General features: G+C 37.1%; 1 long non-coding RNA gene across 1 annotated transcript in view; it reads left to right on the top strand.

Annotated features, from left to right (window-relative positions):
* LOC102980374 (uncharacterized) overlaps positions 1 to 18,557 on the top strand; it is a 21,664-nt gene extending 3,107 nt beyond the window's left edge. The window contains exons 3-6 of the long non-coding RNA XR_003681279.2: positions 812 to 897; positions 2,377 to 2,460; positions 16,398 to 16,502; positions 17,199 to 18,557. This is a non-coding gene — a long non-coding RNA (uncharacterized lncRNA). The remainder of the gene's footprint in view (positions 1 to 811; positions 898 to 2,376; positions 2,461 to 16,397; positions 16,503 to 17,198) is intronic.
* Positions 18,558 to 18,773: the final 216 nt, after the last annotated feature.

An 18,773-nucleotide genomic window follows, 5' to 3' on the forward strand; every position in this document is an offset into this window, starting at 1 on the left:
AGATTCCATATATATGTGTTAGCATATGGTATTTGGTTTTCTCCTCTGACTTACTTCACTCTGTATGACTGACAGACTCTAGGTCCATCCACCTCACTACAAATAACTCAATTTCATTTCTTTTTATGGCTGAGTAATATTCCGTTGTGTATATGTGCCACATCTTTATCCATTCATCTGTTGATGGACACTGAGGTTGCTTCCATGTCCTGGCTATTGTAAATAGAGCTGCAGTGAACATTGGGGTGCATGTGTCTTTTTGAATTATGGTTTTCTCAGGGTATATGCCCAGTAGTGGGATTGCTGGGTCATACGGTAGTTCTATTTTTAGTTTTTTAAGGAACCTCCATACTGTTCTCCGTAGTGGCTGTATCAATTTACATTCCCACCAACAGTGCAAGAGTGTTCCCTTTTCTCCACACCCTCTCCAGCATTTATTGTTTGTAGATTTTTTGATGATGGCCATTCTGACTGACACCTAGACTTTTTAAAAGCTGTTCAGACAAGACAGCTGTTTTAAATCCCATGAGGAACACTCTGGAAATGAACAAATATAAATTTCTTCCAGCTTTTGTAACAGATAAGCCCTAATCTCAGTGGCTTAAACCAGTAGTTTATTAGTTCTGTTTCAAGAAAACACCGAGGGACTTGTGCCTGTGTATTTTGTGGCTCCACACTCTTCTAATAATTCTTTCTTTCAAGTCCTTGCCATTCCATATGGAGAAAGACAAAGAGGGTTATGGGTAAAAGGTTTTCATGAACCAGACCTGACAATAGGACTCGTAATTTTTTCTGTTATTTCATTCGCCAGAACTCAGTCATGTGGGTACACCTATGCATGGGAGGCTGGGAAATGAAGTTTAGCTACATGCCTATGAGGAAGAGAAAATAGGCTTGGTAAGTAGCTACCTATTCTCTGACAATATAGAGATATAGATAGAAAGTATCAATCTATACGCATGGATATATTTTAAGCTTCTATTGTTTATTTATAAATTATTCCACAAGGGATTTCAGCATCTGGAAAATTACTTTATCATCTATCTAAAATATTATTGATGCAATTTTACATTCAGCTGTTTTTTTGTTTCGCATATTGGAGAAATAAATACAATCATATCTCGCCACATGAAGGTTTAAATTTGGTGCTTATTGATATAACCATCTTTGCCAGGTAGAGAGTTGCATCTAATATTTCCATTTATGTGCCTATTCTGTTAAGAATACTAAGTATAACTAAGACTAATTAGTACAACTAGGTATAACTCATTATTAGATTGCTGGGTGATAGGAATTTTATCATTTTTCTAGCTACTCTGTAGATGAGAAAATGAAGGCAAATGAAGCTTTTATTTTAAAGCTATAAAGCAAAAAAACTAAGCAAGAACATGTAATTTTTATATCTCAAGACAGACACTTCTTCTTATAGATTTTTGCCTCTAACTTTAGCAGATACTTGAGGACTTTATTTTAGCAACTGATGGATGCCAAATGATTGCTTGAATTTCCTTCAGAAAAGAGCGGGAAACTACCCAAAAAGAAAGTATATTCAATTCAACTCAATAAACACATTATAAGTACCTTGTATGTTCAAGGCAGAGAGCTGGGGATGTAGAGTTAATACAATTCTTGTTCTCAAATAGTTAATAGGCTAGTAGGGAAACTGTCCAGTAAACAAATTAATGATTCAGTTTTCCCAAATTAGAATCAAATTACAAGTTTAAACAAAGATGCATTTTACTACATTATTTAATATGTTAAAATATTACATAAAACAATGTCCAGTCATGGAGAAATAATTACATTATCTGTAATTCGTCTCCTTAAATTGATTATTATGCAGGAATTAAAATCATGGTTATACGAGATATTTAATAACTTGGAAAATTTTTACATGTAAAAATGTTAAGTAAAAAAAGTAGGATATAAATTTGTATCTATACCATGAATATAATTATAGGAAAATAGCCTTATGCATCAAACAAAAGATTGAAAAGAAAGACACCAAAATGTTAAGTGTCAGAATAAATACCCATTATTTGTAGCAACAATCTATCAATTGTGGGATATTTTTTGTTTCAAAAATGTTTTCAACGTGCATTACATTCCTTTGAAAAAATGAACAGAACATAAAAATATAATGAAAGCCTTTTGAAATTCAATCACAGCAAGCCTCTGTTCTAGTGGATAACTGATATATAGACATGAACTGCTATAGCTTTTACTTAATTGGCCACATTATCAAGTTAGGAAAGAAGGCAGGTCCCCTTTTTGGTTACTCTTTCTATTTTCCCTGTCAATGTTATAGTGCTCTATAACTACCTGATGATTTCCTACCATATATTATGTATGTACATGTCGTATCTTCTCTACTAGAATCTCTGCTCCTTGAGTTGGCATCCAAGTACCTTAATGGAATAGCAGTTCTCAAGCATGGTGCCTCCAGACCACAAATCTAGGGTAAGTCGGTGGAAAAGGACTCAAGTCATAGATGCTAGAAAGGGAACTACACATAAGCCTCAGCCTATATGATCTGTGCAGTAGCTCTTTTCATACATGAATGTGCCTATTTGTGTCCTGAAGGAAAATGGGTGAGGACAGTGTTCTTGTGCTCAACACAGTATCTTGCCCAAAGCATGGTAACCCTTTATTAATAGGTACTAAGAACAGGAGCACAATGTTTCCAGATGCCAGTCCTTTGTTACCATGGCATGATTTTTGTTAAATCAGTGTGTTATGTGCACTATTGTTTAAATCAACTCATTTTTAAAACCTAAATACCCTAAAAGTAAAAATTTACCATACAATTTTAAATGGAAAACCAGGATGGAAAGTAATAAATGGGAAATAATTTTAGAAACATCAACAATGGAAACAAAATAATATTACATTCTAGCTAAAATTTCTTATCTTCCAAGGCTCTGAGCCAGAGACAGGATCTCCATTTGGGACAATGGCCAGGGTTGGAGAGGTCTTAAAACTGAGTCTTCCTTGTAATCAGAAGATTGACAGTAAACTCAAAAGGGAATAACTTTATCCTCATTAATTCAGGGTTACTCAACATTTTGTACCTGCTAAAATCAGAGGATCGCATTGGAATGCATTCCACACTTTGGGAAATAGGCAACAAGCTCTTCACTTCCGATATTTCAGTTAGAATTCTGTAGGAGCAATGAGACAAAGGATGATTTCAGAGTCAGATACCTGACAAATGCTGGAATAGGGACGTGCACTCAAGCCCTCTGTCTACACTCTCAACATTCTCTAACTGGCATCGCCTTCCTCTAATAACCTCTCCTCTCCATGCCGCCCTGGGCATCTCTTTTCTTCTTATTGCTTGGCATCAGTTGCTGCTGATAGGGTATTCATGAATATTCTGTCCTTCAACTGAGTTTTATTTCTAAAAAGAGGGATCAGAGAAATCACATCTCAATTTCTTGTTTATTTCTTTCCACTGAAAATATATACACAGGGCTGAGAACTTTAATTTATATATACATATATATGTGTGTGTGTTTTAGATTGAGTTGGTATCTGTGTGTCTCCTTGGAGATTACACATACATATTATTTATGTTTAAGATACACTATATATACATCATGGATACATGTATCTATCCATCTATCTATAGATATATACACATATTAAGGAGGCTTACATATGTTTCCCAGTTTATTTATATTTTGGTAAACATTTCTGGAATCATAGGGAATCACATCTTAAATATTATGTTTACCTTCATGCAATATACATACTAATTATCTTCATTTGGATAAACTGTGTTGAAAGAAAACCAATAAATGGCTCAGCAAACTAAGATTTTTTATGACTAAAAATGAAGGTGAAAAACAGATAAGGTATGAAAGAGCTCAGAGAGTATAAAACAGCATACATAAGGAAATAATTCTACAAATTCTAAATTTGTTTCCTGGAAAGCAATGTCATTGAGGTTTTAAATCAGCCAATTCAGGGGTGTAATTCATAGGTTATGTTTATGTGAACCTTTGGTTGACTATTTAAAACCAGGTTAAATCTTAATTTGGTTTTCAGATAAGACCACTGTGATTTAAACTAGGCCAGTTAGTACCTAATAATGTGGGTCCAGAGAAAAGGCAATCTTAACAATTTATAGGCCTTAAGTATCTCCCCATATTATATTTCAAAATGATAATTAAAATATTTATTAGATGCTTAGTTTATATACATTGTATTATTTAGTCATCAAAATAACCTCCCTCTGAGATAAGAACTGTTCTTGTTACCATTTTCTATAGACGAGAAAACTGAGTCTCTAGGTTAAATTTACTCATCCAAGGTGGTGCAGCAAAGAAGTGGTACAAGTGATATTTAAACTAAGGTCTCTGTGGTTCTAAAGCCCTAGTGACACTGGTAAAAACAACCCTGGGTGTTAGGTAGTCTTATTCCTATTCTCTTGGTGCCCATCTTTGCAAAAATGTAGGTCTGCCATAGCAGAGAAACAAAGAACTGCTATTTTTCAACATATTTTATGAATTACATAAGCAGCATTTATTATATAATTGGTCTTAGCTTTACTAAGGCCTCAGGTTCTCAGCATGGCAAAACCCAAGGTGGGGGGGGAGGTACACCTGTGTCCACTCTGGTGATCTAGGTCTTATACAGGTAGAGTGAACATAGAGGATACCACCCAAACTGGGACACTCCTGTGAAGGGGTGGGTGCACTATTCATAGTATTCTGGGCAACAGTTAAAAAACATGAACTGTCCCAGTCAAAGGAGGCATTTGGCCACTATCCCGGGAGCATGTAGATTTCCCTCCTGATGATCAGAGGCTGGTGTTTCCCTTGGTTCAGGGGTTCTGTGACAACTATTCTTCCCCTGGATGCTGATCTCAAAACTGAGTTCTTTCAACATCAATATGATGAAAAATATACTTTTGATCTTAACTGATTAATCTAGTTTTAGGAAAAAATTGTCTAAGGTTAAGTAAGTGGTCTGGGGTTAGAACTGAGCAAATTCACCTGACTTTTGAGGGCTACACTATCTTTACAGCCAGGGGACTGGAACAGTAAGAAGTTACCCTAAGTAAACAACATTGATTTTTGTGTTCTGTTTTTGCTCTGGGAAGAGCGATGCTTTTGACTTCTATTAAACCTGAGGAAATATTGCCTTTGACTCTCAATCCTTGTTCTGAACTCCAGTGTGAGAAATTTGTACAGTGGACTGTGCTATTTTCTATCAAAAATGTTATAATGGGAAGCCAAGTTCAAAGACTTGGAATTGGCAACCAGTTATCAAGAAATCAGGCATAATGGTATGCTATGGAAACAGACACATCATGAAAATAGCTGACATGGAAAGGGAATAGGAAATTTTGGACAATCTTACCTGACTCCAATGCCCGATCTTGCAACTGGGGAGAAGTATGTTAACCATGGCACGTAAACTCAGGGAGTCTCAGTTTCATAATGTCAAGGATAATATCTCTACCTTTCAATTACTGGTTGAGATTTTTAAATAAATTAAGTACATAGAGTAGTTGGCAGATAGGAAGCCCTTACCAAATCTTGGTTCTCTCCTCTTTTTACTTAAAGTAGCAAAGTCACACTCCAAGTTCTATATAACAAGACTATTTAACTGTATTTTTCACATCAATCATATAAAGTCACAAGCTCTCTTTTTCTTTTCCCTTCTTCTTTATCTTTCTTTAGTCCTTCCTCCCTCCATTTTTCCTTCTTTCTTTTTCTCAGTCCATCTTCCTCCTTTCTTCCAACTCTCCCTTACCTCTTTCCCATCTTATTCAAACAAAGACTTAAGGTGGCCAAAGTAAATGTGACCTCCTGCATACAAAAAATAATTTGATGGAATTAGAAATTTAACCTTTCAAGAATTAATCATTATCAAATTAATTAACCATTTAATTAATCATTTGTCATTTGTTTATAAGACCTTTTGGGAAGGATTTCAAAGACCACATCTCTTATAAAGCTAACACTTAAAGAATGTGCAAACTGAGGACAACATTTTTCCTCTGGAGAATAAAATTCTCTGTAGCAAATAGACACATGAATATTAACTTTAGATAAAATGCTCTTCAAATTTAGTTTGATTCCTTAAAGACAAATAAAAAATATTAGAATATGTACATATTTAAGTCCTTTACTATCCTTAGATGGAAACTTCTGTGTTAGTGTTCATGTTTGTTTTTATTCTTTTCTTTGACACTTTCCCCATGGGACTTCAATAATGGGTCCTGGAATGGAACCAAAGTCACAGAAGGATTTATAAAAGAGGAATGAAGGTATGTAGGTAAAAGAAAGAGAAGAAAGTTGAGCAATCAAAGTCCTTTGTCTTGGTTTAGGAGATGGTGAGGGCATCTAAGGATTTATTGTATGAATATAATTTTCCAGTACTTTTTAGCATCAGCAGCTGGGTTCTGGTAATTGAACTCTGATTACTGCATAAAGAAGTGAAAAATAGATGTTAATTAGATAAAGTTGTCTGAAGAGAATAGCAATGTTTAGGAAACCTGGGACACGAGAAAGGCTTTCTTCAAGCTTGTTTAACAAGGGAAAGTTTCCCCTCTTCAGCCTAATCCTCCTTTCTCTATCTTCTCAAAAATCCTCCTCGGAGTCCTCTAACAACCTGTCCTGAACAAGTCAATGCTCCACTGTGCAGAGTCTGGGATAACACTGACCTGTCCAGAGATGGAAACCTTGGGATTTGAATGTGGCTCACCACCACCACCAATCTACAATCTCTTCACCAGCGAGGCCAATTTAAAGAAAAAAAGACCTTCCTGTCTTTCATCCAAGTAGAAATTCTGGTGTATTCCAGATGAGAGAGCTGACTTTGTATTTTCTGGACCAGTGAGAATGAAGGTCCCAGGCTGCTATGTTGGGGATGCGGGAGAGAGGCTGCTCTGAGCTGCTATCCTCTGTGACAACACCATCTGGGTCCCTTTACAGCCTTTCTGGGATTGAGGTCAACAGCTCCAATTGAAAACCTTTTATGTCTCTGCACTCTTTTATTAGGAGTCATCACAGGTCTCTAGAGAAAGCTTTTGGGTGGGTTTTGAGTGCTGGGGAACCTGTGCAGTTTTGTAGAAGGATAGGAATGCATGGAAACATAAGGCAGAGTCAGCTTCCTATTAAGTCACCAAAGGCCTGCAGGTACTATTTATTGGGATAATGGGAAAGTCCTTGACAAACCTGCAACACCAGCCACAGAAGGCCAGTCACCATGACTGTGTTCCTTGCCACATAGTAATGCATGCTTTTATTCAGGGATTATAAGAACACTAAAAGTTCCCAGAGTAAAAGCACTATTCTTCCCATTTACTGAATGTAATTTTTGACCATTGATAGTTGGGTTTCACAAACAGGGAGGAGGCAATTAAAATATCATTAAATGCATTTGATTTACTCCAAAGTTGAAACTGCAGCCATCACTAAGGTGAGTGAAGAGAAAGTTAATTTCTCACTTATCACTTTAGGGGTAAAAAGAGTCAATAGGAGAAATACATGAATACTATTCTCAGCCTAATTGGGGAATTCCGAGCCTATTTAATGCTAGAAAATCCCAAAATGCTACTTGTTTTTTGGAAATATTTGCTGTAAGAGTGAAATATGGGAGATTTAGAAACACTGTGATAACTTATCAAATCTGCCCCAGACACACTCCACATGCTTCATTTTGTTGCCAGAGAAGTTATTAAATATCTAGACTTTTGATTTGCATTCTAGGACTATAAGAGTAAAGACCTGGGGACACTTTTTCTTCATCATGGGTTTAGCTTTGGGGACTCTGACTACAGAAATAATTATTTAGATAATAGCAAAGGGATGAGAGATAAATCCTGTGTGACTAATCCACATTTTTGGTTACTGGCAAGAATTCAGTGATTAGAGTTAAGAAGTCAATACTGTGATTAACTCTCTACTTAATGTGCCAGTCTTAGTAACGTACTATTTAAAATATCTTTCTTATTAAAAGTGCCCTTTAAGGAAAATGTGTGTGTTTGGTTCAGGATACCTGACCTACTGGAAGAGTGGTGTGCTGGTAAATGTTTAACAGCCAGTTTTCCGAAAGAAAAAAGTCCCCTGTTTTCTAGCCATTACTGATTTCTATGGTGTAAATACTCCCACTAAAGCCCATATCTACCTGACATGATATCAGCATATTTATATCAGCATATTGATAATTTTTTGTGAAAAATTATCAATTGACTCTTGCAAAACTGGTACAATTTGGATCGAACACACACAGTAACTGAAACCTACCACTTTGAATTAAATAACTTCATATATATTAACTAGGGCAGTATTTTATATATCGTATATAATTTTGTATATAAACTTTATGTGATCAAATGTGGTAACAAATTCCCTGTATTTAAAAAAATTGTTATTGACCGGAGGGTGGAGACACAAGATGGCAGAGTAGAAGGACTTGAGCTCACATCCTCTCACGAAAACACCGAGTTGTGACCAAAGTCACAACTAACTGCTGAACAACCATCAACAAAAAAAGACTAGAACCTACCAAAAAAGATATTCTACATCCAAAGACAAAGAAGAAGGCATAATGAGATGGTAGGAGGGGTGCTTTCATGAGAAAATCAAATCCCAAACCCACCATGTGGGTGACCCACAAACTGGAAAACAACTATATCACAGAAGTTCTCCCACAGGAGTGAGAGTTCTGAGCCCCATGTCAGGCTCCCCAGCCTGGGGGTCTGGTATAGGGAAGAGGAACTCCACAGGACTGGGGGAAGCAGAGACTCCACTCATGGAGGATGCACACAAGTTTCATATTCACTGGGCCTCAGGGCAAAGCAGTGACTCCATAGGATCCTAGGCCAGACCCACCTGTGGCTCTTGGAGGGTCTCCTGGGAATGCAGGGGATGGCTGTGGCTCACTGGACACTGGCGTCAGAGGCCCCAGAGAATATTAATCATTGTGAGCTCTCCCAGAGGTCTCCATTTTGGCACCGAGACCTGGCCCTACCCAACAGCCTGTGGGCTCCAGTGTTGGGACGTTTCAGGCAAATCAACCAACAGGGTGGGAACACAGCCTCACCCACCAGCAGACAGGATGCCTAAAGTTGTCCCAAGCCCACAGCCACCTCTAAACACACCACTTGACATGGCTTTGCCCACTAGAGGGACAACACCCAGCTCCACCCACCAGGGGGTAGGCACCAGTCATTCCCACTAGGAAGCTTGCACAAGCCCCTGGACCAACCTTACCCATCAGGGGGCAGACACCAGAAACAAGAGGAACTACAGTTCTGCTCCTGCAGAATGGAAACCACAAACACAGAAAGTTAAAATGAGATGGCAGAGAAATACGTTCTAGATGAAGGAATAAGATGAAACCCCAGAAGAACAACTAAGTGAAGTGGAGATAGGCAATCTATCTGAAAAAGAATTCATTCAGAGTAATGATAAAAAAAAGATCATCCAAGATCTCGGAAAAAGAATGGAGCCATGGACTGAGAAGATACAAGAAATGTTTAACAATGAGCTAGAAGGTTTACAGAACAAAAGGAGATGAACAATACAATAAATGAAATGAAAAATACCCTAGAAGGACTCAATAGCAGAGTAAATGAGGCAGAAGAAAGGATAAGTGACCTGGAAGACAGAATGGTGGAAATCACTGCCATGGAACAGAATAGAGAAAAAAGAATGAAAAGAAATGAGGACAGTCTCAGAGACCTCTGGGACAACATTAAACACAACAACATTCACATGATAGGGGTTCCAGAAGGAGACGAGAGAGAGAAAGGACCTGAGTAAATACTGGAAGGGATAGTAGCCAAAAACTTTCCTAACATGGGAAAGGAAACACTCAAGTTCAGGAAGCACAGAGATTCCCATACAGGATAAAAACCAAGGAGGAACATGCCAAGACACATATTAATCAAATGGACAACAATTAAAGACAAAGAGAAAATACTAAAACAACAAGGGAAAAGCAACAAATAACATCCTAAGGGAATCCTCATAAGGTTATCAGCTGATTTTTCAGCAGAAACTCTGCAGGCCAGAAGGGAGTGGCAGGATATTTTTAAAGTGATGAAAGGGAAAAACCTACAACCAAGATTACTCTACCCAGCAAGACTCTCATTCAGACTCGATGGAGAAATCAAAAGCTTTACAGATAAGCAAAAACTAAGAAAATTCAGCACCACCAAACCAGCTTTACAACAAATCCTAAAGGAACTTCTCTAGGTGGAAAAGAAAAGGCCACAACTAGAAACAAAATTACAAATAGGAAAGCTCACTGGTAAAGGCAAACATACAGTAAAGGTAGGAAATCATCCACACCACAAATATGATATCAAAACCAGCAATTGTGAGAAGAGGAGAGCACAAATGCAGGGTATTGGAAATGCATTTGAAATTAAGAGGCTGGCAACTTATAACTGTATATCTATATCTATATCTATATAGCTATATCAAAACCTCATGGTAACCACAAGCTGAAAATCTACAATAGATATACACACAAAAATGAAAAAGCAATCAAAATACAACACTAAAGGTAGTCATCAAATCACAAAATAAATGAAAGGAAACAAAAGCACGATGATGCAAAACCTATGGGCTGCAGAAAAAGCAGTTCTAAGAGGGAAGTTTACAGCAATACACTTTTACCTCAGGGAATAAGAGAAACCTCAAATAAACAACCTAACCCTACACCTAAAGCAACTGGAGAAAAGAGAACAACCAAACCCAAAGCTAGTAGAAGGAAAGAAATCATAAACATCAGAGCAGAAATAAATGAAATAGAAACAAAGAAAACAATAGAAAAGATCAATGAAAGTAGAAACTGGTTCCATGAAAGTAGAAACTGGTTCCTTGAAAAGATAAACAAAATTGATAAAACTTTAGCAAGAGTCATCAAGAAAAAAAAGGGAGAGTACTCAAATCAATAAAATTAGAAATGAAAAGGAGAAGTTACAATGGACACCACAGCCACAACTAGAAACAAAATTACAAATAGGAAAGCTCACTGGTAAAGGCAAACATACAGTAAAGGTAGGAAATCATCCACACCACAAATATGATATCAAAACCAGCAATTGTGAGAAGAGGAGAGCACAAATGCAGGGTATTGGAAATGCATTTGAAATTAAGAGGCTGGCAACTTATAACTGTATATCTATATCTATATCTATATAGCTATATCAAAACCTCATGGTAACCACAAGCTGAAAATCTACAATAGATATACACACAAAAATGAAAAAGCAATCAAAATACAACACTAAAGGTAGTCATCAAATCACAAAATAAATGAAAGGAAACAAAAGCACGATGATGCAAAACCTATGGGCTGCAGAAAAAGCAGTTCTAAGAGGGAAGTTTACAGCAATACACTTTTACCTCAGGGAATAAGAGAAACCTCAAATAAACAACCTAACCCTACACCTAAAGCAACTGGAGAAAAGAGAACAACCAAACCCAAAGCTAGTAGAAGGAAAGAAATCATAAACATCAGAGCAGAAATAAATGAAATAGAAACAAAGAAAACAATAGAAAAGATCAATGAAAGTAGAAACTGGTTCCATGAAAGTAGAAACTGGTTCCTTGAAAAGATAAACAAAATTGATAAAACTTTAGCAAGAGTCATCAAGAAAAAAAAGGGAGAGTACTCAAATCAATAAAATTAGAAATGAAAAGGAGAAGTTACAATGGACACCACAGAAATACAAAGGATCATATGAGACCACTACAAGCAGCTATACACCAACGAAATGGACACCCTAGAAGAAACAGACAAATTCTTAGAAAGGTGCAATCTTCCAAGACTGAACCAGGAAGAAATAGAAAACATGAACAGACCAATCATGACTACTGAAATTTCAACAGTGATTAAAAACCTTCCAACAAACAAAAGTCCAGGACCCGATGGCTTCACAGGTGAATTCTATCAAACATTTAGAGAAGGGTTAACACCTGTCCTTCTGAAACTATTCCAAAAAATTGCAGAGGAAGGAACACCCCCAAACTCTTTCTATGAGGCCACCATCATCACCCTGATACCAAAACCAGACAAACAGTATGGAGGTTCCTTAAAAAACTAAAAATAGAACTACCATATGACCCAGCAATTCCACTACTGGGCATATACCCTGAGAAAACCATAATCGAAAAAGAGTCATGTACCAAAATGTTCATTGCAGCTCTATAGACAATAGCCAGGACATGGAAGCAACCTAAGTGTCCATCAACAGATGAATGGATAAAGAAGATGTGGCACATATATACAATGGAATATTACTCAGCCATAAAAAGAAACGAAATTGAGTTATTTGTAGTGAGGTGGATGGACCTAGAGTCTGTCATACAGAGTGAAGTAAGTCAGAAAGAGAAAAACAAATACCATATGCTAACACATATATATGGAATCTAAGGGGAAAAAAAAAAGGTCATGAAGAACTTAGGGGTAAGACGGGAATAAAGACAGAGACCTACTAGCGCATGGACTTGAGGATATGGGGAGGGGGAAGGGTAAGCTGTGACAAAGTGAGAGAGTGGCATGGACATATATACACTACCAAACGTAAAATAGATAGCTAGTGGGAATTAGCCGCATAGCACAGGGAGATCAGCTCGGTGCTTTGTGACCACCTAGAGGGGTGGGATAGGGAGGGTGGGAGGGAGGGAGATGCAAGAGGGAAGAGATATGGGAACATATGTGTATGTATAACTGATTCACTTTGTTATAAAACAGAAACATACCATTGTAAAGCAATTATACTCCAATAAAGATGTTAAAAAAATAAAAAATAAAAAAATAAAGGTCATATATGACAAACCCTCAGCTAACATCATTTCAACATGGAAAGCAGAAAGCATTTCCTCTAAGATCAGGAATGAGACAAGGATGTCCACTCTTGCCACTTTTATTCAACATAGTTTTGGAAGTTCTAGCCATGGCAGTCAGAGAAGAAAAAGAGGTAAAAGGAATCCAAGTTGGAAAAGAAGAAGTAAAACTATCACTGTTTGCAGATGACATGATACTATACATAGAAAATCTCAAACATCCTATGAGAAAACTACTAGAGCTCATAAATGAATTTGGTAAATTTGCAGGATACAAAATTAATACTCAGAAATCTCTTGCATTCCTATAAACTAACAACAAAAGATCAGAAAAAGAAATTAAGGAAACAATCCCATTTACCATTGCATCAAAAACAATAAAATACCTGGGAACAAACCTACCTAAGGAGGCAAAAGAACTGTACTCTGAAAACTCTAAGACACCGAGGAAAGAAATAGAAGGTGACACAAACAGATGGAAAGATGTGCCATGTTCTTGGATTGGAAGAATCAATATTGTCAAAATGACTACACTACCCAAAGCAATCTACAGATTCAGTGCAATCCCTATCAAATTACCAATGGCATTTTTCACAGAACTAGAACAAAAAATTTTACAATTTGTATGGAAACACAAAAGACCCCGAATAGCCAAAGCAATTCTGAGAAAGAAAAATGGTGCTGGAGGAATCAGGCTTCCTGACTTCAGACTATACTACAAAGTTACAGTCATCAGAACAGTATGGTACTGGCACAAAAACAGAAATACAGATCAATGGAACAGGACAGAAAGCCCAGAAGTAAACCCATGCACTTATGGTCAATTAATCTCTGACAAGGGAGGCAAGGGTATACAATGGAGAAAAGAGTGTCTCTTCAATAAGTGGTGCTGGGAAAACTGGACAGCTATATGTAAAAGAATGAAATTAGAACATTCTCTAACACCATACACAAAAATAAATTCAAACTGAATTAAAGACCTAAATGTAAGATTGAATACTATTGATATAAAACTCTTAGAGGAAAACATAGGCAGAACACTGACAAAAATTGCAGCACTATCTATTTGGATCCATCTCTTAGAGTAATAAAAATAAAAACAAAAATAAACAAATGCCATGTAATTAAACTTAAAAGCTTTTGCACAGCAAAGGAAACCATAAGCAAAACAAAATGACAACCCAGAGAATGGGAGAAAACATTTGCAAACAATGCGACTGACAAGGGATTAACCTCCAAAATACACAAACAGCTCATGGAACTCAATGTCAAAAAAACAAACAACCCAATCCAAAAATGGGCAGAAGATCTAAATAGACATTTCTCCCAAGAAGATCTACAAGATGACCAAAAAGCACATGAAACGATGCTTGATATCGCTAATTATCAGAGAAATGCAAATCAAAACTGCAATGAGGTATCACCTCACACTGGTCAGAATGGACATCCTCAAAAAGTCTACAAACAATAAATGCTGGAGAGGGTGTGGAGAAAAGGGAACTCTCCTTCACTGTTGGTGGAAATGTAAATTGGTACAACCACCCTGGCAAACATTATGAAGGTTCCTTAAAAAACTAAACATAGAACTACCATATGACCTAGGAATCCCACTCCTGGGCGTATACCTGGAGAAATCCATAACTCGAAAAGATACATGCACCCCAATGTTCACTGCAGCACTATTTATAATAGTCAAGACATGGAAGCAACCTAAATGTCCATCAACAGAGGAATGGATAAAGAAGATGGGGTACATATATACAATGGAATATTACTCAGCCATAAAAAAGAATGAAATAATGCCATTTGCAGCAACATGGATGGAACTAGAGATTATCATACTAAGCGAAGTAAGTCAGACAGAGAAAGACCAATATCATATGATATCACTTATATGTGGAATCTAAAAAAATGATACAAATGGACTTATTTACAGAACATAAACAGACTCACAGACTTTGGAAACAAACTTATGGTTACCAAAGGAGAAAGGTGGGGGGGAGGGATAAATTAGGAGTTTGGGATTAACATATACACACTACTATATATAAAATAGATAATCAACAAGGATCTACTGTATAGCACAGGGACCTCTACTCAATATTCTGTAATAACCTACATGGGAAAAGAATCTGAAGAAGAATGGATGTATGTATATGTATAACTGCATCACTTTGCTGTATGCCTGAAACTAACACAACATTGTAAATCATCTATACTCTAATATAAAATAAAAATTAAATTTAAAAAATTGTTATTGAGTACAAAATCCTGGTGTGCCTCCTTTTACAAGACTGATTGTTTCTGAAGAGCTGCAAGTGAATTGAAAAATTCTCAAATTCATTACAAGAGAAACTAATATAATTTTATGTACATGTCTTAAAATGAAAATTTCTTCTGTTACGAATATACATATTTAATTTTTCTTTTGTGTTACTACATTTTCACATTTGGGAGCTATGTGGTAAAGTGAGAGAGGCTCTTCATCACATGTGGTGCTGATGATTTGAGAGCAAGTGTCTATTAGGCCTCATCTTGAGGACTGGAAGGCAGTACAGACTAATGGTTAGGCCTGTGGGTTCTTGAGTCAGACTAGTTCTACCACCTGCCACCTGAATGAATGAAGTTGGGAAGTTACTTAACTTTTCTGCTTCAATTTTCCTTCTGTAAAATGGGATAATAACAGTATTTACCTTATAGTATTGTCACAGGCTTCAACAAGTTTAATATATGTAAAGTGCTTAGAATAGCGCCTGCAACCTATAAGGACCACATACATACTGCTGTTTTTATGGCCCCTCGTGATGTATTTGGGGAAGGCAGTTGACTTAAGCTAAGAGTACAGTACTTAATAAATATTGCCTTAGATGAGTTGTCTCAAGGTAGGGGGACCAGAAGTCTGTGTTTTAACAAGCCCTGCAGGTAAATCTGATGCACACTGAAATTTGAGAACCACTGTTTGAGATTACCACGAGGAATTCCTGAGTTCCAGAAGAGTTAGCATTCTTTCCAGAGAATTTGACTGATCATTTGAAGATTAGCTGTACCAGAATCACCTGTAGAACTTGTTTAAAATGATCCACATTTGTGTAAAATATGAGAAAATACTTAAATATGTCTTGACTGTATGTGAATAAAACAGCTCTGGAAAAATACAAAGATAATATTGGTTACTTCCATGGAAGGGAACTGGGTAGATGAGAGGCAGAGGTGGGAGAGAAAATGTTTATTATATCTACTCTTGTCCCTTTTGAATTTTGAATGATACACAATTTAAAATTTTAAAATTTGTACTATAAATATTATAAATTAAATTTTATATATGTATATATAGAATACAGACCTGGGGGTTTTATCCCAAGCATACTAAATCAGAATCTACAATAGCACCTGCCAAAATCAGAGTGCCTGTGGTAGATTTCTAGAATATCTATGTAGTTGCCTTGGTTATCATTATGGCATATAGGCAGATACCTATCCATTGCTAATTTCCATAGTGTAAATACTCCCACCATGACCAATTTCTAGCTGTGCTAGTGGTTTGATGTTGCTAAATTGCTCCCTTTATTCGGCCAACAGGAATAAAAGGAGACATATCCATATGTGGATAGACGAAAGGCATAATTATGGCTTGTATCGCTTGGAAAGCCTTTATATATGATGAGATACTATTGGGACTGTGAGGTAGGAGCCTTGGCTTCTGTCTGATCTTGACACTAACTGGGTAACTGGGTAAGACCCTTAACTTTTCCATCTCTCAGTTTCCTTATCTATCAAAAGGGGACATGAATAACTGTCTTACTTACATCACTGGGTCAAGTGGGATTAGATCCAACACAACTTCTAAGATGCAAAGTTAATGAAAAAGGTGATTAAATTTGGCTTTGATAAACCGATTGCACATTTAGGGCATTTTAGTAACACTTTGAATTTAGTTGGGACAGAAATCTCTTACAAGCCAAATGGGACGTGAGTTTCTAAATAATTTTAAAATTGTAAAAAAAAAATGTTTAAAAATCTCTTTCTCCCAATAAGAAAATGCAGGGGAGATTAGTTGCCTGTCTTTAATCCCATTCAGGTTGTACAAAGTATGTGGATTTTACAGTATCTCTAATACTGTGAAAGAGTGTATTATTCCAATAGAACTGGACACATTTGACTAAAATTGATCCACAATGCCCTTGCCAAAAGAAAAGCATTCACTTTATCTGAATTATTATTAATTAGCTTCCCACACAGGCTGTAAAAGTACCACATGTGAACCTGCCCAAACATAAGACGGAAGTAAATGAAATGATGGCTCAGGCAGTGAAATAGAACAATACGGGAGGGGGCTTTCCTTCCTGGCACATGGCCTGCCTCACTATCCTTTTGTTACAGCAGATGAAGCTGGTGCCTGAGTTCGAGTGTCACGTGGAGAGCTGCTTGGCCTCCCCACAGAGGGACCTGTCCTCAACGTCTCTGCCTGAAGTCAGCCTTCTGGGAAGGAACATGGACCATTCTTAGAAGACAGACTTCTCCAGTTTTGAACCAGAGTCCCTCTTTGCAACAGAACTGTTACATCATGACTTAAACTACCCCTTTCTGCTTAGGCACATCCAGAGTTTATATTTCCATAGAATAATTTTTGAGACCAAATTACCTGAATTCAGAAAACCTCTGAATAATGAAATAGCTATAATTTCTATGCCAGACACTGTGCTGGCTTCTCTGTGTATCATCTCATGTACTCCTCACAACTGTATGAAGGGGGTACCGCTGTCATCTGTTTGGTGGATGACACGATTGATTCTCAGAGCCCTTAGGAAATGGACTTGATGTCACATGCTCATAGTAGGTCTGGCTCTGTCATCTCTACTTTTATCCACTGCACTGTACGGCCCCCTCTTTCTAAAAAAAAGACTATTCAAACATTTTACCTTCATTTTTTCAAAGGATTTAAGTTGTAGGAAGGAGATTCATTAAGTTGTATGAAGGTACAAATCTAAATGTTGTACCCTCTGTACAGTTCCCTAGAGAGCAGATGCTGGGCCACGAGTCAGCCTACCTAGAAAAGGATTCTCTGTGTGACAGGAATACACTATGAGCTGGACCACTCGCATGATATTTTGCAGAACCTTCTGTATATTTTTTGATCTAAGTTTGGTTTTGAGCACAGAAATCTCTGTGAGAAATCCCACGAGAAGATTCCACTAAGGCAACGACAAAGACTCGTGTTCCAATCGACTTTTTATGTAAACGGAAAAAAAAAAATGAATTGGAAGCACACACCTGAAAATTCATAAGAGGCTCTCTCTCAGTAATTATGCAATATTCATGGAAATAGACTCTAGGCATCATGCTAAAAGTCAGACTTTGTCTCCATTTTTTTCTCTTTCAAAAAAGCAGACGACCAGAAGGGAGAAATGGTGCTCACAACCACACCATAGGCACGAAGACGGGAGGTGGCATTTCACAGTCACTCCTAACGGTCAATATCTGAGAATTAAACCTCCCAGACAACCGGGGAAGCTTCGCCTGCTGGGAATATTCATGCCCCTCTGGGTGACTAATTCATTACTTCAGGAGACAGAGAACGCGAAGGGCGCCCGACACTTTTTTCTGTGGCTTACCCTTATGTCCCCAAAAGAAAAATATGTTTTGCTTTTGCACTTCCCCAGGTTACCATGACTCCCCGGCTACTAGTATAAATAGAAATAAACTATTCAGAAGCATCTATTACAAATGATAATATTCTAGGGAGAGCTCTTGATGACATATCCTCAGGAGACAAATTTTATTAAAAATAAAAAAGTGTGAGTATGATAAACCATAGCACTATCACAGTATACTTTTTAAATATTTAAAGTGATTAACTGAACAGCTCCCCAGTCACATGGAAGCCTAAGCATGTCGCCAGCCAATACAACAGTCTCACATTGGCACCATGCTTTCCAGAAAACAATTCATACCGAA

Source organism: Physeter macrocephalus, chromosome 9 (assembly GCF_002837175.3).
Source record: "Physeter macrocephalus isolate SW-GA chromosome 9, ASM283717v5, whole genome shotgun sequence".
Classification (NCBI taxonomy): domain Eukaryota; kingdom Metazoa; phylum Chordata; class Mammalia; order Artiodactyla; family Physeteridae; genus Physeter; species Physeter macrocephalus.